The 23,453-nt window shown below is 34.4% G+C and overlaps 1 protein-coding gene and 1 non-coding gene across 7 annotated transcripts in view; one reads left to right on the forward strand and one right to left on the reverse strand.

The window, feature by feature from the left end:
• GRM8 (glutamate metabotropic receptor 8) overlaps positions 1-23,453 on the forward strand; it is a 691,970-nt gene that overhangs the window by 577,950 nt on the left and 90,567 nt on the right. The gene's annotated exons all lie outside the window — the stretch shown is intronic.
• On the reverse strand, positions 21,268-21,386 carry LOC120601288 (5S ribosomal RNA). The gene has a single exon (XR_005652417.1). It is a non-coding gene; the product is annotated as a 5S ribosomal RNA (ribosomal RNA).

Raw genomic sequence — 23,453 nt, forward strand, 5'->3', positions numbered from 1 at the left:
TATTTAAGTTGCTTACAAATTATTTTTTGGGTATTTAGATACCATGCTCTAGTGCTTGAAGCAGCTGAGTTTTCTGTGCTTAGAGTATTTGAATGTAAAGTGTCAAACCTAGTTTGTTTGTTTGTTTTGGAGCAAATCATCACCTAGACCACAGATGAGAGTGAAATTTCATTGTTTTACAGCTTTGAAATTTCACAGAAATTTTTAGATGTCTGTGGTTGTCTTGGGAATACTGTACTCCAGCTAGAGGGAAACTTTACTACTCTGAGATGAAAATAATGCTTTGGGGGTGATAATCTACTATTTGTTATGGATTACTTTTTTAAAACTTAGTATTAAGTGAATTCACTAAATTGAGACAGCCTAAGAAATTCCCTTGGGGAACTGCAGATTGGGAATTCACTTTTTAATCTTACCTCCTAAGATATCAAATATCCTATGATATGAGGGACCACTCAGAGTGGAAGAAGGAGGTGTGGCACCCAAGCCCAGATTGATTTCTGGCTTAAGGCCCTGTTCCACTGACAGAGACTCTACTTTTGGGGGTTACACTTGGAACTCAACAGTGATACTAGAAAAAAAAGAATTGATGGCCAAGCACAGAAAAATAGGCCTAAAAGTTATGGAGAGGTTTTCCTGCTGAAATAGGACAGCTCTGATAAGTCTTGGAGGCCATGGATCAGTGACTGCAGGATTGGGCTCTAGGGCGTTTTCTGGGTTCCGAGACTGCACCAACTGTGCTTCTGAAGAAGACTGCCTCGCTGACCTAGAAAGGGAACTGTAGAGTCGACAGAGGCCAAGAGTGTAAGTTTAATCTATAATTAGGCTTTTATAATAAGGGAAGAAGTATCTACTCTGCGTTCAGATTGGAGGGAATTTATACCCTGGGCCTGTGCGGTCAGATTCTTCACTTGAGTTTTTTTAGAATAGAAAATAAAAATATTAAAACCACGGGAAGAGAAAAAAAAGACAAGGAACAGTGTGGGCTGATTTTAAGAGACGGGATTGGGCTTGTTCAGGGTGGCATGGCCGTAGAGTGTGGGCTGATTTTAGAGAAATTTCTGTAGAGATTTTTTAAAAAGGAAGATATCTGGGGATAGTTGCAAGTATTAGAGACATTAAAGAAAGGGAAAGATGACTTTTCATAAATTTTCCTCTGTGCTATTAATTGAGTCCTCCCTTGGTGTTTTTTAGTGACATCAATAAATATTTGAATCATTTTTCAAAATTTTAGTGGGAATTTAGTTTTTAAATATTAGAAAATGTGGGCCCAATTACATGACACATTGGCTTTGCAATGAGGAAACCAAGACTCAGAAAATAAAAATGGTTTACTCATGACTACCTAGCCATAGCACTTGACCAAGACTCAAGCTACTTGCATTATGTAGTGGCTGCCTCCATCATGTTTCTTATTATTAACCACTCTGAGAGAAGAGTGGATGGAGGCCTAGGGGGTGGGAGGCTAAAAATAGTGTGATGAGAGAAATATATTTGGGTACAAGATCTAAAATTCTACTTGGAAATTAAGTGACCAGAGTAAGAGAAGCATGCATAAAGAAAAGAAAATAAAACTCATAATAGTGCTTGAGGACATAGAACATTCTTTTTAGGGATTGATGCCTCATAAATGTCAGAGTATTGTAGGCTTACAAAGTTCAATTATGGTAGTTCACTTAATATTTTCTTTCTTAACTCAGGATTGAAGACAAGACTCATGAGTCAAGTAGCAGATTTTATTTCACTCCCTAAAGGATCCATTGTCTACTCTTACAGTGTATGGTATAGTTCAAAGCTACCTGAGAGAAAAAGAACCAACAAAGAATTTAAGTGGATAGCAAGTAAACCAGTTTTGAGACAGAGCTTGGAATTCAATAGGGTTGACAGAAGACTGTGAGTCATGTCATGCTATCCTTCTGTAACAGTCAGTACTCATCAGGGAACCTCTGCACAGATAGTGCCAATTTCCAGTCATTTGATAGCACTAGACAATAGCTGTGGTCTCTGGGCCGGCCTGCAGAATAGTCCAAAGGTGGGGGGCGGGGTGGGGAAGAGTCTGTTAAAAAAATAATAGTGCACTGCACTTTGTGTCTAATTAAATTAAAAAAAAGAAAAAGAAAAAAGAAAGAAAGAAAAAAGGAAAGAAAACAAACAAACAAAAAAATGGAACTATTGTTGTCCTGGAGGATTTCAGATCCTGAAGCACTTAAAGACTTAACTTTGTAGAAGGAAAGGAAAGTAAAAACAGACTTGGAAAACACACCTGAAGATTCAGACAGTTAAGATTTCTAAGGCCAGTCCTGAAGGTGTAGCTTTATCATTGACCATATGAGAGGTGAGGAAACCTTAGTTCCTAAGAAAAGACACGTTTACCTCCATCATCAGAATGTGTTTACGATGAATGTGCAGTTTTCCAAATTCCACACATCTTTTTCTTACATCCTCTAAATCTATGCTCAGATTTCCTTGCCCGCTTTTTAAGCCTTCATGCAGTCATGATAAACTCTCTGTGGTTATAAAAGAGCTATTATGTTCCAGCTGAAATCAGTAAATTTTCTTATCTCCAGCAATAATGAGGAGTTTAATATTGTGCTAGTAACAATAGAAATGTTTTTGAGGTAATGGTTTATTTATTATACCAATAGCTAACTGGTCAGTGTTAGCACATTGAATAGCATCGCTGACTGAACCTAGAAATAATATAGTCCCCAGATTAATTGGTGATGGTAGCATGCCTTTTAAAATGGTGTTTTAAGTCTTATATTTTAATTTATTTTGAAGTTTTTATTTTGGAAAATAGCTTGAAATGGAAAGCAGGAAAATCTAATCCCATATCTCTAGACCCTTGGGCCCAGTGTAGAGAGGCAATCTCTTTTAGTTGTTTGTTCATAAGGTTTTTTGGTGTGAACTCCAGATATTATTTATATATCTTGAATTTTTCATTTATCAGGTTATTTACTGACATTGTGATAAAAAAGATAATGACTCAGTTCACTATTGCTATTGCTTACTCTCTCTTCTACTAGCGTTTATTTTTTATGGTATTGTTTTGAGATTCTGATTTTTCTTCCATGGAAATTATGTGACCATGGAAAGTATATATTTAAGCCTGTATTTCTAGCTCCAACCTGTTGACATATACCTTATGACTTATATTTCAACTCTCTATTTTATAGGAAAAATATATTAAAACGTATACACTTTGTTATGCTCTTTCTTCCAATACATACAACCCATTTTTTGGGAGTTAGACTTTCATTTTTAGATTATCGTGTTTTTAACATTGACATTCTGTCCTGTAAGGACAATAGTGTGCTCCCTTTCTTTGCTCTTGGGTTGACTTTAAAAGTAGAAAATAAATAAACATTTACGTTATTGTGACTATGTGAACTTTTTTTAAGTTCTGGGCTAAGACTCTATTCCTGCTCCAAAAGATTTGATACCATAAACCTGGGCCAAGCGAAGGAGGATGTGTTGGCATCAAGGTCACATAGATTCTCTTTTCTAATATTCAGTCTATTGCTTAACATTCTAAAGCATTTTTATCTGCTTTACATTTAGACTTAAAAAAATTTATCTTGATGTTTCCAATTGCCATTCTGTGTGCTTGTCCTTGCATAGGTTGTGAGTTTGTCATCGTTCCCTCTTTCCTGCTCTCTCTCCTTTTCTCTCTTCCTCTCTCTCTCTCTCTCTCTCCATTATCTTCATGGGTCTTCCTTCAAACCCCTTGGAGAGTTTCCTTCTGTACCTCTCTGTTTTCCTACTCTCAGCTTTCCTGGTTGCTTCTAAATTTGTTGCACAAGTGCCCTCCCCTGAATTCTTTTCTGGGATGAAATATCATTGCATGAATTCCATGTTTTTTACTTCCTACATTTTTGAAATACATCCTGAAATAGATTTCCATGCTAGGGTTCTAGGAAGAAAAACTATCTCAGTAAAGTTCTAAAAAATAACTTTATTCTGGCATATACTTAATGGATAGTTTGGCTTGATTTGGAAACATTGATGCAGTCTCTTCCATTTAGAAAGGAAAATATTCTCTGTTATTGGCTATAAAGTGGTAGGACACTAAGCTGAATGGCAGGAAGGCAAAGTACAGGCACCCAAGTCGATCCCAGGTCTGCCAGTTTTTCAGATCTAAACAATATCAGTCTTAGAAATTATACTTTTTTGAATTCCAATCCTTAAAATTGCTTAGTTTTCAATCAGGACTCCCCAAACAACTTACCCCCATAAGATGAAATTTCTCTCTCAACAGTTACCTGCAATGTGAATTTATTGCTTATTTACTTGAATTTCATGATCAGAACATTCTGACTTGCCTCATAACCCTTCCCTGGCTCCAGACTTCATCACATTTTCCCAGTCTCCTTGATTCCTAAGTTAAATTGATATTCTATTGTTTTTCCCCCTAGCTGCTTTTCATCTCATTTCTTCTTAATTGGTACCTTGCCACATGCCTATTCTCTACATTACATATTCATATTTTCTGGCCTTCAGTCATTTTATATTTGATTTTGGTTCACCTGCACTCCCCCACTGGGAGACAGTATAGAATAGAGTTGCATGAAAAATCTATCAGTGAGCATGGAGTAGGATATGAGTCCCAGTTATCTGTCAAGTAGGATATTTCTTAAATGATAAATTTAGGGACCAAAGTGGTAAGCCACTCCAGCTGCAATAGCCAACTTCTTTGTATGAATATAAAATACACTAGAAACTATAAACTCCAAATATCCCCTATACTCCTAGGAAGTAACCTGCCCACTGCCAAGGACTAGAAGTCTCTAAAGATATTTTTTTGTCAGTGGTAACAATGATTAATTTAGTTGAGCACCATTCCTATTTATTGGAAGGTTGAAGAGCTCTTGAAAAATTCCTTCCTTTACCTAAATGCCACTGATGCTAAATTATAAAACTATTAAAAACTTCATGAGCATTTTCTGACTATCTTCTCAACACGCCCATCTAAAAGAGTTACATGACAACGCATCCTCTGGCTACTCCATCCTAGGAAAATCAGAGATGAGGAAGAAAAAAAACACAATCCAGAATTCATTTTGGAAAGTATGGGTCCAGTTAATTCACATATCCATTCATAAATATCCTAACAAAATCTTGCCTTAATGTCAGTAGCATAAGTTATGACTAGTTCCAAATATCATTTCTGTGATGTCTTTTTCTTAATCTAACAATCTACATTATTAATAAGCAACTACTCTCTTCACAAGTAAGACTACATTTCTTGAAGTTACTTTCAAAACCAGGGTGAAGTGGGTAAAGGAGTTCAAATATATAGTAGCTGAAGGAAACTAGACTTTGGGTGGTAATCACACAATAGAATATATAGATGTCCAATTATAATATATACCTGAAAATTATATAATTGTATTAACCAATGTTACCCCAATAAACTTAATAAAAAAAACCCACATTAACAGTGATGATCTAGAATGGGGACTGGGCTCATTAATTTACTGTTCATCATTCCAGAACTCCTCTGCAGCAAAAGTCTAGATGTGCAAGAAAGAATAAAACCATTAGAGACTATGTAATTCTACAAATATAAAGGAACTTGTCACCAACTGAGATTTTTAATAAACATCAGAAATATGGAATGTGAAGGCTCATAGGTTGATGGAACATTCATAACCAAAAACATACCGCTAGGGGACTTCAAAAGAAACCAGTTTGCCCAAAGGGAACCCTATGAAGACATAACACCCAGAAACAGAAAGTAATTTGAATTCAGATGATATTAAAATGCTGTGCTGAAAATAGTCTATTTGCAGAATCACTGATGGTCCATATTATAGGACTAGGTGGCTAGGACATTCATTCGATTCAGTTGGCATTTACGTGTAGGCAAGAAACCAGAGATCTCCTCTAAGTGAACAAAATCTGGGGACACTAAGACTTCTAGTGTGTGTACTGGCCTTTCCCAAGAGTAAAAATATCCCCTTCACCTGCCAATAGTTATGTCCAACCCTCCTCTCACCTGTACAGAGATTGTGGTCTGACTTCCCCTTTATACCAGAGATTCAGGAGAAAAAAGTCAATCATCTCTGTAGCAGCAGAGGAAACTCATTCTAACTATTCAGGTATCACCAAACAGTAGCAAAGTATCACCAAAGTATCACCAAACAGTAGCAAAGAGAAAGAGAGAACTGCAGATAAACTAAAAACTTTCTGATCTTGCAGAAAACTGAGGTATTTCACAGAATAAAAAAGATGTCTACAAATTATAAATAATACATTCATAGAGATTCAAGAGGAAAATATACCCATAAATACAAAATAAGATTATTAAAAATTAAAAAGATTAAAAAATAAAATTGAGGACACGTAAAATGTGTAAAGCAAAAAAACAAATATAAGAGAAAATGTAAGGGACATAGAGAATTATTTCACAGAATACGATATTTTATTAATATAATTCCAAAAAGAAAAATCAGAGAAGAGTGAGGGGTGGTATAATATCTCACAAATAATACAAAGAAATGTTCTACTGCTTAGAACATAAGTTTTCACATTGGAAGGGCCCACTGAGTCTCCTGTAGAAGAAATGACAGATGACACCAAATCATGCCTAGTTTCTTAGAAAGGAATTTCTTATTAGCAGTATTAGATATTAGAAACAACCATTATAATCCTTTAAAAGTTCTGATGGAAAATAATTTTCTATCAATGTTTCCAAATCAAGCCAAACTATCCAGTAAGTATATGCCAGAATAAAGTTATTTTTTAGAACTTTACTGAGATAGTTTTTCTTCCTAGAACCCTAGCATGGAAATCTATTTCAGGATGTATTTCAAAAATGTAGGAAGTAAAAAACATGGAATTCATGCAATGATATTTCATGCCAGAAAGGAATTCAGGGGAGGGCACTTGTGCAACAAATTTAGAAGCAACCAGGAAAGCTGAGGGTAGGAAAACAGAGAGGTACAGAAGGAAACTCTCCAAGGGGTTTGAAGGAAGACCCATGAAGATAATGGAGAGAGAGAGAGAGAGAGGAAGAGAGAAAAGGAGAGAGAGCAGGAAAGAGGGAACGATGACAAACTCACAACCTATGCAAGGACAAGCACACAGAATGGCAATTGGAAACATCAAGACAAATTTTTTTAAGTCTAAATGTAAAGCAGATAAAAATGCTTTAGAATGTTAAGCAATAGACTGAATATTAGAAAAGAATCTATGTGACCTTGATGCCAACACATCCTCCTTCGCTTGACTCAGGTTTATGGTATCAAATCTTTTGGAGCAGGAATAGAGTCTTAGCCCAGAACTTAAAAAAAGTTCACATAGTCACAATAACGTAAATGTTTATTTATTTTCTACTTTTAAAGTCAACCCAAGAGCAAAGAAAGGGTGCACACTATTGTCCTTACAGGACAGAATGTCAATGTTAAAAACACGATGATCTAAAAATGAAAGTCTGACTCCCAAAAAATGGGTTGTATGTATTGGAAGAAAGAGCATAACAAAGTGTATACGTTTTAATATATTTTTCCTATAAAATAGAGAGTTGCCTGGGAGAAACTACCTGGACCCGTTTCATCATCACAGCAATACTGACAGATCCTGGCTAAGGAGAGCTTCCTCTTTGAGAGTTCTCCACCTGGTTTCATTCAGATTTTAGTGACGACATGTTAACACTGCCTGGGAAATATTGGTCTGTCAGTATTTGACTGGCAGTTCTGATCTGAATACAGAGTGTTCCCTTCTTTGTGCAGTAGAATAAAATTAAAAATAAAATTCAGTCTCAGCATTTTTGTTTCTTGTTTAAGAAGTTCAGTATATCTTGGGGAAGCAAAAATTTTGTTACATGGAGCCTTTCACAATTGCTAAATACCCAAGTTGGACAGTACCTCTTTGCCAACAATAGTTAACTTGGCACTTTTGCCAGCTTTATTGTAGGAAGCAAATTAGGAAAACATTGGCTTGTGGCTGCATTATGTAAAACACAAAACAAAACTAGATTAAGAAACTATTCAGTCTTTAAATGGCTCACTATTTTGAGAAAAGAAACAACATTTTCCTTATTAGATACTTGTTAACCTTTTATGTGTTCATTTTGAGCAGTTACATTTTGGGGCATAAATTTAAAAATAATATTTTTAAGAAGTATAATAGAATTGGTTTTGAAGAATTATGAATATGGGGCTGAAGTATTGCTATTTAGCCATCAATTTGCAGAGATAGACTTCTCTGGTTTATTTTCGGGAATTACATGTCTTGATTTGCTCTTATTTCTTCTTGATTTCCCTTTTAATGTTATCAACCTCAATAACGATTTTATATTCTTAGCATGTTGTATTTGCTAATGATTTTATATTCTTAGCATGTTTATATTCTAGCTAGATCCAAATGCCTTTGTCATGATTTGCAACTGATTAAGGAGCTACTACCAGTGTCATAATACTGAAGCCACCAGATAGGATCTAACATCACTTTTTAAAAAATCTAATTATAATGTTATAAAAATCTTATGGAAAAATAGTTCCATTTAGTTTTTAACCTGACTGACATTTTAAACTTTCTCATAGACATTATTAACTGAAATGAAGGAAAGCGTTGTGCATTTTTATAATATTTTTCAACAGACAACAGATTAATAATATACATATAAATTTAAGAGTGTAATTATTTACCCAAAAGTCAGTCATTTATTTAAATCTTGTAAAGTCTGCAATTCTATGAAGTTAAAATAATAGTCCACAGAGGAACAAGGGACACAGAGAAAGCCATGCAGTTTTTGAGGAGAAATATAGACCAGAACCATATGTTTTATATGCTAATTAGATAACTCTAAACTATTTAGTTCTTAAATTTGACATCAGCTCTGACTCACTTATGTTAATAGAAAAGAATTTTAAAATTAAGAAAATGAATCATTTAGAAATAATTTAGTTTTTGAAATGTATCTTTTTTCTGTTACCATCAATGTAAATGTGAGTATATTTGATGTCATGAAAATTTGCAGAACTTTTAACAATAATGAATTCATGTTGGAAAGGTCTGAGTCAAGAGGAGATCAGAGTTTGGAAGCTTCCTTCCTTTTTTGCCTTCTCGCTCATCTCTGTTCTCTTCTTTATTCCAATTTTAAGACTCTCAAACTGATATAAAACAGCAGCCAAATATCTTCTTTTGTTGCCATTATGACTGGTTTATGGAATAATTTCCACTTATTGGGGATATAAATAGAACACTTTTACTTCTTTTTTCCTTGTCCTTTAAAACAATTGAGTGCAGATTCCGTGGCTTTATGATTATTTTTGGCTATCAAAATGAATTCAGCATTATTAGGACATGGCAATCTCATATCTTATTCAAAGCTCTAGCTCTTATGTCCACAGTGTAAGTTAGAGGTGTTATTTTGGCTAACTGAAGTATGAGTGAGGGGTTGTGAGCAGGGATGGTACAAGGATGAGGGGGTTGTTTCCAGGGTTGGTGTTCTTTTTTTGGACATCTATTTTCCTCTCTCTATAGATGATTGGTGACATGGGGGGACAATAGATGAGATTAAGTTCATCTTATCTACCTGGAAGGCTTGTAATAGTAGGGACATATCTTGGACCTCTGGTTCCATCTGGTTCCGTCCGCAGGTGACCATGGCTGACAGGTAGTTTCCAAATAAGTAGTCTGTGTGATTTCCTTGAGTTAAATTCAGCTTCAACTCCACATCTTTGAAGAGGAACACTTTGAAAAACAGCAGCCATAAAATCCCTTGACACTTCCTATTGATCAAAATCTCCAATTAGAACTCTTTGACTAGAAGAGACATTTCATTGATTGACTCAGAGGCTGCTGGAAAAGGCTATAGAACTTGCCCATTATCAAACTTCAATATTTTTTCACATAAAGGTGGAGCCTCTTGAACTACTAAATCCTCTTCCCCATATCCTGGAAGCCACCCACTACCTCTAAACATACTATAACTATCACCTTAAGCTTTTCCTCTGGACTAGAGGAGACACACTGTTATCATCATTTTTCATCCCATTGGTTCAGCAAGTCTTCAGACTTCAGAACACTCTAGTAATTTCTCTCATGACATACAGCCTTATATATGTTAGGACATAGATCAAGAGATTCTAAAAAACTATCTCACCATACCTCTCTTTAGTAGTAGCCCCAACTGTATCTGTAGGTTCTGTTGCTAGCAAACATCCACCCAGAACATCTTTTCATGCAGATACTAGTAATCTCTAAAAGTGGTTTGGCTGTGGAACCCTCGTTCTGAGGAAGGGAGCCAGTGGTCTCTACCGTGAATATTGTACTATTCTCAAGACCGGTGAGCCCCAGATGGATACCTTGAGATGGATGCCCCTCCTCAACAATTATCTCCTTATAGAGATGAGAGATAAGGAGTGGGAGATCTATCCTTGAAGTGGGGTGCTTCAGGAGCATCTTGTTTGGCCTTGACTCCTTTAGAATGTAAATCAAAGGTAGTTTGGGGGAAGCTTTTCTTAGACTTTTCATCTTGGTGCCACTTGGATTTCTGGGGTAAAGAAAAAGTCCCACTCATCATTCTGTTCTACTATGACTTCTTAGTATTTGCAGTGGTGGCATGAGAGATAATAAATATTGCTTGCTAAATATACTTCTTTTATCTTCATGGGGCAAGTAGAAGTTCTGTTATTATAAATAGGGGACTTAAGAAGAATGGTTCAAAATATCAAGACTTTAAAAATACCATTGATATTATAATTAACTGAGGGTGAAGTATAATAACTGTGTCTGCTGCAGAGCCAAATGCCTTACTAAATGCCATATAACAGGGGAAGTACACATAAGTGCCAAGAGGGCTATGGGATTTTCACATTCGGACAAATGGGTTTTAAGTTTAAAAACATCACATCCACATATCGAGCAATGGAAAATATAGAAAGATTTTGAATAATATTTGTTAGCCATTTAACCATACATTCCTTTAGTAATTCTTTTATTCATTTTTTGACATTGAGAGCTCATTTAAAGCTTTTGCTTATTTTTAAGATAAGTTATACCTAAATTTTATTTCCTAATTTAGATTCTTAAATTATGTGCTACATTGAAACTTCTTATTTAGATTACATTAACTGAGCATTTCTTCAACAGTGAATATTTACATTGCATTTCTTTGGACAAAACTCAATACAGTAAATATCCCTCATTCCAAGAAGCCCTGGTCAATTAAGACTCAGACTGATTAGAAGGCTAACCAGTCATTACCAGTCATGCAAGGTAAGTAGTTTGGAATGAATTGGGAGTGCATACATTTCTTTTACCACAAGAAAATGACAGGATTTTGTCCATGCCTTAGACACAAATAGAATCTTTTTCTCATTTCTTTTTACCAAGACGTTTACCCCAAACACTCCTATATAAAGCAAGACACTTTATCTCTCTCAACCATAGTTTAGTCCTTTTAATGACCCATCTGGCTTGGCAGTTTATGATTTTATCACCTCTGACTTTTTTTTTATATGTACTCTCCAGGTCATATTGCCAAATTTCAGGGCTCTGGAAAATACCCCCCTTTTTTAAAGGCTGAATCAATTGGATATATCATTATAAAGTGTAACAGAAAATGTCTTATACGTCACAAATCCATTTTAAAGGACAATGAAAGAAAACCCCATGGGTCCATGAAGGAGACGCTATAGACCATGCTTGTTGATTAGAACACTACATTATCATCTCAGTAATAATATGGATAGCATCTGAATTGGTTTTTGTTTTACTGCTTTGCAATTTTTTTTCCTAAAAAGCTACAAAATGGAAGGTGCCAATAATAGTAATTACGGCGGACCAGATGAAATGGAATATATATTCCAATATATGGACAGCTAGTGGGATCAATACCTCATGTAGAGAGTCTGTCACAGGAAGGAACAGTTGACTAATAAAGTTTTAGATAAAGCTGATTTCTAGTATTGAACCTCCATTTTCTTACAATAAACACATTTGGGAGAGAACTTGAGAAAGTCACGTAATGTCACAGGCCACTGTAATAATTAAACATAAGATGGTCATTCATTGATGTATTTGTTAAAATTCCTACTTAGGCAACTTGGTCAATATACGTTTTATCCATATTCATTGAATAACAGTAATATCTTCACCCTATTCCTAAATCCCATCAACCCCAGAATTGTTTAATCCTGTCTTCAAAATGGGATGCTAACATTTCAAAATGATATTTATAGAATTATTGCAGTACTTTGTTATAGCATATTTGGCATCCATGAAGAAAACTGTTATAGAGGGTAATCTGTTTTCTATGTAAGACTTAACTACTCATCATGCCATGTTCTTATTCAAATAAGGACATATTTTGACCAGTACATCTTAATCTGTGGTTTGTTTTGTAACACTGCAGTCTTTGGTATTTATTGACTCATTAATAAGTCAACGGAAGGCTGACTTAAAGCACTTCCCCCTGCTCTTTGAAGTCTTGAGATGTATTATATATTTTTTCTTTATTCCTTTCTACCATACTATTAAATAGATTGACATTATTTTGGGGTTATTTAAACTAGATGGAATATTAGCAATTCATTATAATTAGAAGCCTTCCTACTAACTTGACTTCTAGTTAAAAATCAATGACTTATATAATCACTAATGTAGACTAAAAATTATGTGGATTTGAAACTTCACTGCCCAACATTTTTATGTTCTTTCATCTGAAAGAGAAGTTCAGTCATGCCTTTAAAAGGTGAAGCAAAGACAGCACAGGATGTAAGTATTGCTGCTGATATATAAGTACAGATTAGCCTTCTCCTCTGACAATTCAGCTTTCTGTCTTTGGGTTAGATTTCAAGTGGCAATTCATTCGCCGCTCTAGCTTTCTCAGATTATAAAATGATCGTGTCTGTTGACACAATTACAGATACTGCTATTCAAGACTGGAGAGTGATTGAAGAGAATTTCAAAGAATAAATATAATATATCTAGTTGCAAATGGAGGCAGATGTCACTTTCAGAAGCATTAAACTCACTAGTCTTACACTGAGCCTAAACAGCAGAAAAAAATAAGATTGGAGTTTTCGGTTCCAATTTAAAATAATGGATTACGTTCATACCATGTGGGGCCCTGAAATTTATCCTCAGATATTCTTGTTGAGAGAATATCTCAACAGTTGAGAGAGCTCACCAAATCAATTGGGCATTTTCTTTTTAGTTTTGATTCTAAACACATTTCCCCTAGTCTTGTCTCATTATAAGTTGTTAAGCCATTTAAATGACATTTTAGAAGGAACTTAAATGGCATTGAGGCACAATGAGATGATATGATCCATTCAAGAATTATCCAGAAAGACAGTAATGGAGTTGGGGTTTCAATCTTGCTAAAGTTGAAACTCTTCAACTGATGTTGAAATGACTTGTAGCTGACACTTCCTTCACAATCAGTCCTGGACTGACTTTGCCTTTCCAGCTTTCTGCAGCCCATTTCCTTGTGCACATCATTCACACCACTTACACACCATGACTTGCTCTGGCAATGCATCTAAGGGTGCTTTGCATCAGTACCAGTCCCCCTTAGCTAAGGCGGCAGCAGGGCATCTGACCCTGGCTTTGTCGCAGGTAAGTGCTGAATTTTCTCTGTCCTTGCCGTCCTTGTAGTACTGCATCCTGAATATTACACACTGATACAAGTGCCTTGGCTCTGTCTTAAAATTTCAAAGTTTTCTTCCTAAAAATATCCTAATGAGGTAGAAATTACCAGAGAGGCACTGCTGAGGTCTGCTGTGCTTGCCAGTCTGTCGGGACACAGTGCTCCAGTGGATGTCACAGATCTCTCATCCCTGTAGGGAGCAGCCACACTGATGATAGCTCATTTATCAGGGCGAGAACAGGGCTCTATTTTCTCTTTTTCTTTGTATTTCTTCTTTATGCTGTCCTCTAACCCCTCTCTTCAAAACAATACTTATTGTTATATCCATTTTTTATGTATCTTTATGGATTCTAAATAAAATTAAAGACACCAGTGAAGAAGCCTTGCCATTTATAACTGATTAGAGAAAGAAACAAAGGACAATACTATGAAACCAACACGCTTTAGAGGCAAAATCCTTTTTTGGAACAAAAAACGTTACATTTCGAGTCTTTTCTTTGTATCTTTGTTTTTCAATAGTCTCAACCGTGATGATGTTTGCAAGACTGGAAGTTCCTTCCAAAAGTGAGGAAAGGTTTCTAACTAAAATTTATAAAAGCACATACTTTTCTTTTTTTAAAAGACGACTGCTTCTCCAGTGTAACTCTAGCGACCTTGTCATCCCTGAGTCCCATTTTGAAGCTTTACAATAGGTGTCAATCTGAACAAAAACCACAAAACAATGTTTGTTTTTAACCATTTGCCTCACTTTGAGAACTGAAATTATTCAGACGTGCATCTGCTCTCATGATTAATTTTATTTCATGGATGCCTCTCATTTAAGTAACTTTAGACAAAGGGGAATATTTCTCCAACTATATGTATCTAACCCCCAAATAATTTATTATTTGGAGAAGTAGGGGTAAGAAAACACTCCACCTTTTTTACTTGACATTTCAGAGATGAGAGTATGTTCAATTTTCAACTGTATATGTTTGGTGCTTTATAGTCAGAGCCATTGTACTTTATTTTAGTATCTGAGATATGACTTTTCCTTGGCACGTCCTTTTATAGCAAATCAAATTGCTTTTCATGGGCGTTACCAACTTTTAAGCACAGAGGACTCAAATGTAATGTTCAAAGTGGAATTCATTCGAGGAGCATTTATATTCTATCCTTATTTTATTCTAGGAGAATTAAAGTATCTAGGAATTTGTAGCTATGCAAATCAACAAACACCAAACATGAAAACAAAACAAAGCTATAAAAGCTGAACAACAGTAGCACAATGCTAGTAGGATGGTTTTCATTTAGTGATATGAAATGTCAAATGTCAGAAACTCTCAGAATAAATGATTTGCCTTCAACATAATGTAATAATCAATCATAATTATAATAATTAGAAAAACAATTATACTTATAAACTAATAAATTGATAATTTGAACAATTGACAAGAATATAGAAAGTAACAAATACAGTCAATACTGGTGTTTTTGATAAGTGTTCATTTCAAATAATTAATGGATATAGTCCTACAGAATGGTTTATGTGTGACAAGGCAGAGATTCTGGTTCATAGCTGCTTCCAGCATTGTGAAAACTGGTAGTGGTGAAGTAACATAAATCTAGCCAGACCCTGTTGGATTTTGCCTAGCTCTTAACTTGGGCTATGAAGATAGTCTCTTGGCCTGAGCAATTCATCTGAAGCTTCTTTCATTATTTGTATACTTTGCCTATTCACATCTTGCTGTTGAAACCCCATTTGCAACTTAGCACAGTGTCATGGGATTAGGCTATAAATTATACCTTGCTCCGCTCTATTCACATGGACCAGATTAAGCTTCCGATGAATCTATTGAGAAAATAAATTACATCTGTTTCGTTCTATTGGTGTTTCTGTTCTAAATAATTTTATTTATTGCTCTTCGTATTTGTTTCATTTGTGTTTTCTTGAGTTTTGAGATCGTAATTTATTCTAACTGCTCTCACCCCCTTTGTTTTGAGTTATAGGCAACACATTCTTCAATTCCATGATATTCTTCTGTAAATAAAAGTCATCTATGTCCACAAACTGGAATCTCAAATTCCAATTTACTATTTTCTTCTTGCACTTATTCTATTATTCCTCAAACAGAAAATAGAAAATTCTTTGAAAATGTGAAACATTAACCATGTGATGTTCTTAAAGTATTTAAAGTTATGTAATATAGTGCCTTAAAAAATAAGATATATAACAATAAAGAGGAAAATGAAACAAACCTGAAAAGAAACAAAAGACTACTTTTAAAGACATAAAAGAATTTTAATTTTATTTATTTCTTGCTTATGTTATATCAATATACTTTGCTTTTTTCTTGTTCTTTTCTTCCACGCCACTCTTTTTGTCTGATTTATTCTTTAGTGGTTTCTCCAGAACTTAACTTTCCACGTTTTTGTTTTTATCTACAAAATTTTCGATATTCTTATGTCTGCAGTCATATATTTACAGATTAGGGAATGCAACTCACTATTCCTTCAAACTGAAACCAAAAAACTTAAACATTTTTAGAAAGCTCTATTTATCTCAACTCACTCTAAAGCTTATTTATTTGAGAAAAGACTTGATATATAGCATTCTTCTAAAAATATAAAACATTGATAAATTATTATATATGTGCATGTGGAAGATAGGCTTTGACATTAGAAAAAAATCAATAGCAAAAGCATACTAAGAGATTTAGAAGTAAAGAAGTAATGCCTTTGTCACATCATCTGTAGTCTGATGAGTAATGAGACTACGTTACCCTGCCCTGGCAATGAAAAATACATTCAGCTTTTATCTTGAGTTTGAGTGTACTCTTACAGTTTGATTGATAAGCTATCACTGATTTGCTTTCCAGCTATATTCATAGTTACATGTGTGCGATTTTCACAAACATTATCACCCACCAAACCTCTGGAGACAGTAAAACAAGCTTGCGTGCTGGAAAGCAACTGAGTCATATTTCATATTGTAATCGATATGAGTGGGTTAATCTCCAATTACTTAATCTGAGTCTTAGTTCAGATTATTAGGCTGGATTGGATGTATTAGAGAGTTCATATCATGTTTTGGGAGATAGAGACACATTTGAATCTGTGTGAAAACAAAGTGTTGCATTCAGATTTATTCATTCATATGATAAATTCACTTTTCAGAATCGCTTTTGGTCAAACAAAATATTGTGTCAGGGAACACAAGGCAGCAAAGCTGACATTTTAATATTATGTATCCATTTTTGAAATAACAAACAGGATATTTTTAGAGCTACATCACCAACTTAACAGGTGTGCAGAATCTCTGAATAACAAAAGTCAGTTGACATTACTAATTAGAAGTACTGTGCTTATTTAATTAATATCACCAAAAAGAAAACAGCACATATACCATATCAATCATAATAATGAGACTTTAGCAATGATATACTAGAGCTATATATCTTCTGGAATAAATTTTATACAGAGAATAAAACATTTGAAGTTTTTTCAAATAATTTATCTATTGTTCATTTTAGTTATTTTAGACGAGGAAATAGAAAATAGTATATTTAACCTTAATCCTAACAGTTGATTTTCTGAATGAGTTTCCTTACAATGGTGGTGCCTGGCTCAGGGCTGGGCAGGGGTGGCCAAACCCTCCCCATCCTCCTGGATTTCTGGGAGTGGGAGTAAAAACCAAAAAATTTAAGGCTGAGACCACTGTTATGTCCTGGATGCAACAACCTGGAAAATCGTATTAATCATAGAAACAAAAATCCCCCTGCACTCAGAAAAGAAATCAAATGAACAAAAATAAGACGCCCACCTCACAGCTCTCAGGATGATGTGATTGCTATAACTGGAGTCTTTGATCAACCCTGGACTCAGTCATCACTTGAGGTCTCGATGATGACCTCTTGCTTGGTCCCATAATCTTTTCTTGGTGCAGGTCCAAGTGATGTCACAGATAGGATGGCAAGGAGACACTTCGCATGCTGAAATACTCAGTGAGGAGGAGGGGGATGAAGTCTGCTTTTTGTTCCATGCAGAAAATAGGAGAGATGTCAAATATATTTTGGGGAGAAGAAAAACAGCAGCCACAATGACAGGCAGAGCAAGTAGATTCCTGAAGAGGAGTGGGGATTGGTGTTGGCAGCTGATAATGATGCTTCCTATGCTTGGTAGACTTGCCCTGTTCCAGCACTGGAGTATGAATTCATCCATTCAGTAGTCAAAAAATCATTTGAAGTAAGGTATTACTGACCTATTTTTACAGATGGGGAAAATGAAGCTCAGAGAAATACGTTTAATATGTTATAAAACAGATTTAAAACCTGATCTGATTCCAAAACCTAATGTTGATTTAAAGATGGAAATTTTCAGAATGCCCAAGCAAAATATGGCTTTTAAGCTATGTAGGATGATTTTGTTATTGAAAACTAGAAAATTATAGTGACATAGAAAATAGGTACATTTTCATATTTAAATGTAAACCAAACCAACAACATATATAACCATTTTAAATGCATACAATCAGCGAAAATGGTTCGAACAACACCTGACATATAGTAAGTACTCAGAAATGTTGTCATTATACATTTTCTGTTTCATTTCAAAGGGAGGTTAAATGGATAGTGAAAGCCTAGATAATGAAGATAAAATACACAGACCTGGATTTTGGAGTATTGATGTGCAAATCAAATTTGCTTTATTAAATTTATACTTTTATTTCCTAGTGCCTATAAAAATTGAGATTTAGATTAGATAATTTTAAGATTGTACGTTAAAGACATTTTTAGAGCAGTTTTAGGTTCACAGCATAATGAGGGGTAGATATAGATATTTCCACATATCCCTCCACCCACACATGCATAGCCTCTACCATTATCAAGACACCCATCAGAGTGGAACACTCGGTATAATTGATGAATCTACATTGACACGTCATAATCACTGAAAGATCATAGTTTACCTTAAAGTTCACTCTTGGTGTTACGCATTCTATAAGTTTTGACAGATGTATGACATTCTTTCACTTATTATTTGCATTTAAGTTACCTCCATGTCTTTTCATGATTTCATAGCTCATTACTTTTTCATGCTGAATAATATTCCATTGTCTGGATTTGCTACAGTTTATTTAGCCATTATCTAGTGAAGGACATCTTGATTGCTTCCAAATTATGAAAAAGCTGCTATAAACATTCATGTGCAAGTTTCTGTGTGGACACATTTTCACCTCCTTTGGGTAAATAACAAGGAGTGTAGTTGCTGGATAGTATGGTAAGAATATGTTTAGTTTTGTAAAAACAGCCACCCAACTGTCCTTAAAAATGGTTGTATCATTTTGCAGTCCCACCAGTACTGAATGAAAGTTCCTGTGGCTCCACATCCTCTCTGGCATCTGCTGTTATTAGTATTCCAGTTTCTGGCCATTCTAGTAGATGTGTAGAGGCATCTCATTGTTTTAATTTGCATTTCCCTAATGACATGTGATGTGGAGCATATCTTTATATACTTATTTGCTCTGTGTGTATCTTCTTTGGTGAGGTGTCCATAAGGTCTCTGGCCCATTTCTTAATTGAATTATTTGCTTACTTATTGTTGAGTTTTAAGTTCTTTGTATATTTTTGATAATAATCCTTTGTTAGATGTATCATTTGCAAATATTTTCTCTCAGTCTGTGGCTTGTCTTCTCATTCTATTGATATTGTCTTTCACAAAGCAGATTTTTAAAATTTTTAAGTCCAGATTATTCATTCTAAGAGTTTTATAGTTTTGCATTTTATAATTAGGTCTATAGCCTATTTGAGTGAAGATGATCTAATTTTTTATGAAGTGTATAAGGTCTGTCTAGATTCTTTTTTTTTCATGTGGATGTCTAATTGTTCCAACCTTATTTTTAAAAAATAACTTTGCTCCAATGTGTTGCCTTTGCCTCTTTGACTATATATATCTGAGACTATATTTATCTGAGTCTATTGCTGAGCTCTTATTCTGTTCCATTCATCTATTTATCTGTTCTTTCACCAGTATCACCTTGTCTTGATCACCGTAAGTCTTAAAGGCAGATAGTGTCAGTTCTCCAACTCTGTTCTTCTCCTTTAATATTGTGTTGGCTACTTTGGATCTTTTAGTTAATATTTTGTTGAGGATTTTTATATCTATGTTCATCACAGATATTTGTCTATAGTTTTCTTCTAATGTCTTGTCTGGTTTTGGCATGAGAGTGATTATGGGCTCATATAATGAATTAGGGAGTATTCTCTCTGCCTCTATACTCTGAAATAGATTCTTCCTGAAATGTTTGGAAGAATTTATAATAAACACCTGTGGTCCTGGTGCTTTCTGTTTTGGATGGTTATCGATGATTGATTTAATTTCTTTAATACATATAGGCCTATTTAGATTGTTTATGTTTTCTAGTGTGAGTATTGTCATGTGGTGTCTTTCAGGGAGTTAATTAATTTCATCTAGGTAATCAAATTGGTGACCACAGAGTTGTTTATAGTATCCTATTATTATCGTTTTAATGTTTATGAGATCTGTAGTGATGTCTCTTTTTTATATCTAATATTAGTGATTTGTGTCCCATCTCTCTTTTTTTGTCCTTAGCCTGGCTAGAATCTTATAGATTTTATTGATTTTTTAAAAGAACCAGCTTTTGGTTTTTTTGAATTTCTTTATTGATTTCCTGTTTTCGATTTTACTGATTTCCACTCTAATTCTTATTATTACTTCTGATTACTTTGAATTTAATTTGATACTTTGAATTTGAATTTAATTTTGACTTGATTTTTTTGTTATTTTAATTAAGTTTATTGGGATAACATTAATAACGTTATATAAGTTGCAGATGTGCAACTTTATAATACGACATCTGTATAATCCATTGTGTGTTTACCACCCAAAGTGTAGTCTCCTTTCATAACCATATATTTGACTCCCTTTACCCTCTGACCTCCTTCCACTCCCTTTGCCTCTGGTAACCACCATTCTGTTGTCCTTATCTATGAGTTTGCTCATTTGTTGCCTTTTGTTTTACATCCCATATAATTATTTTTTTCTAATTTCCTAAGGTGGAAATTCAGATCATTATTTTTAGATCTTCTTTTTCAACATATTGTACATTTCCCTATAAGCACTGCTTTGATTACATGCCACAAATTTTGATAACTTTTGTTTTCATTCATTTATTTAAAAATATTATTTCATTTTTCTTGAGGTTTCTTCTTTGACCCATATGTTGTTTAGAAGTTTGTCACTTAATATGCACGTACTTTAGGCTTTGTCAGTTATCTCTGTTATTGATTTCTAGTTTAATTCCATGGTGATCGAAGAGCAGACATTGAATAGTTTCTATTCTCTTAAATTTGTTAAGGTGTCTTTTATGGCCCAGAATGTGGTCTATCTTGGAGAATGTTTCATGCGAACTTGAGAAAATTGTGTATTTTCTGAATGTTGGATAAAGTAGTCTATAGATCTTCATTCTATCCAGTTGATTGGTGGTATTGAGTTCCACTATGTCCTTATGAATTTTCTGCCTGCTGGATCTGTCCATTTCTTTCTTTTTTTTCTTTCTTTCTTTTTTCTTTTCTTTTCTTTTTTTTAGACGAGGCAACCCTTGGCTGACCTCACAGATTTCAAGGACTTTATCAGCTTACAATCCCTTATTTTTTATTTTTTTACACCTACAGCACCTGGTCTTCCTAGGTGGTCTCCCATCCAAGTACTAACCAGGCCCGACCCTGCTTAGCTTCCGAGATCAGACGGGATCAGACTTGTTCAGGGTGGCATGGCCGTAGACAAGGATCTGTCTATTTCTGATAGTGGAGTGTTGAGGTCTCCAACTATGATAGTGGCTTCATCTATTTCTTCTTGCAGTTCTATCAGTTTTTGCCTCCCATAGTTTTACACTCTGTTGTTAGTCTCATACACATTAAGAATTGTTATGTCTTCTTGGAGAAGTGGCCGCTTTATTATTGTATAATTACCTTCTTTATTTATAATTTTCTTTTCTATGAAGTCTGCTCTGTCTGAACTTAATATAGTTACTCCTGCTTTCTTTGATTTGTGTTAACAAGACATATTTTTCTTCTTCCTTTTACTTTTCATCCCTATGAGTCTTTATATTTAAAGTAGGTTTCTTGAAGACAACATATAGTTGGGTCTTGTTTTTTAATCCACTCTGTCAAACTCTGTCTTTTAATTGGCGCATTTATACCATTGATGTTCAAAGCGATATTTGATATTGTTGGATTAACATCATCTACCATATCTGTTATTGATTTCTATTTGTTGCCCTGTACTCTGTTTTTATGTTTGTCTTCTATTCTTTTTCTGCCTTTTGTGGTTATACTTGAGCATTTTATTTGATTCCATTTTTTCTCTTTTCTTAGCATATCATCGTCCTTCTATTTTTACTTTTTTAAAATGGTTTCCCTAGAGTTTCCAAGGCACTACAACTAATCCAAGTCTACTTCCTAATAACACTGTATCACTTCAAATGTAGTATGAGAACCTTATAATAGCAAAACAATCCTAACTCCTCCCTTCTGTCCCTTGTGTTGCTGCTGTCATTTATTATTTATTTCACTTACATATAAGCATATATAAGTATATATATGATCAAATACATTGCTATTATTTTAAACAAATATTATCTGTTAGGCCAATTAAGAATAAGAAACAAGTTTTTATTTTATCCTCACCCATTTCTTCTTTGATTCTCTTCTTTTGTTTATGTCATTTTTTCTTCTCTCTAAATAACTTCTTTTAACTGGCAACACATTCCCTTAACTTTTGTTTATTTGTGAAAGTCTTTTTACTCCTTTGCTTTTGAATGATAATTTCTCAAGTTATAGTATTCTAATGGTATTTTAAGTTGGTGGGGTTTTTTTCCTCTCAACAATTTAAATATTTCACGCCACTCTCTTTTTTGCCTGGTTTCTGAGAAGTCGGATGTAATTCTTATCTTCTTTCTTCTACATGTAAGATATTTTCCCACATCTGACTTCTTTCAGGATTTTTATTTTATCTTCAAGTTTCTGTAGTTTGAAAATTATATACCCAGGTAGGATATTTTTTGTTTGCTTGCTTGTTTTGCCTTTGTCTAGCTTGGTGTTCTGTCATTATTTTTTTCAACATATTTTTTCCTTCCACCTTCGGGCCTCCCGGCCATACATTACACCTTTTGTAGTTTTCTCACAGTCCTTGGATATTCTGTTCTGTTTCTTTCAGTCTTTGTTCTCTTTGCTTTTCAGTTTTGAATGTTTCAGTTAAGGTATCCTTAAGCTCTTTCCTCGGTCATGTTCAGCCTTCTAAGCTAATCAAAAATAATCTTTATTTCTGTTATAATTTTTATCTCTGGCATTTTTTTAGTTCCTTGTTAGAATTTCCATCTCTCTGCTTACATTGTCCATTTGTTCTCGCATGCCATCTACTTTATCTATTAGAGTCCCTAGCGTATTAATCATACTTGTTTTAAATTCCCAGTCTGATAATTTTAACATCTCTGCCATGTGTGGTTCTTATGTTTGTGCTGTCTCTTCAAGTAGTGCTTTTTACCTTTTGCCATGCTTGGTAATCTTTTCTTGATAGCTTGACAAGATGTGTTAGGTTAAAGGAGCTGCTGTAATTAGACTTTTAATATTGTAGTAGTAAAATATTATGTAGTAGTAAAGTATGGGGCTGGGGAGAAGCATTTTATAGTTCAATGTTATGTTTAGTCTTTTGATAAGCTTATACCTCTGGACTGTGAACTTCACAAGTATTTCTCAGTATTTATTTATTTATTTATTTATTTATTTATTTATTTATTTTTAAAATTTGCCTTCAGTAGGACAAAATGACTAGAATGGGCTGGTTTGGGTAT

The sequence above is a fragment of the Pteropus medius genome, unplaced genomic scaffold (genome assembly GCF_902729225.1).
Source record: "Pteropus medius unplaced genomic scaffold, Ma_sr-lr_union100, whole genome shotgun sequence".
Taxonomy (NCBI): Eukaryota; Metazoa; Chordata; class Mammalia; order Chiroptera; family Pteropodidae; genus Pteropus; species Pteropus medius.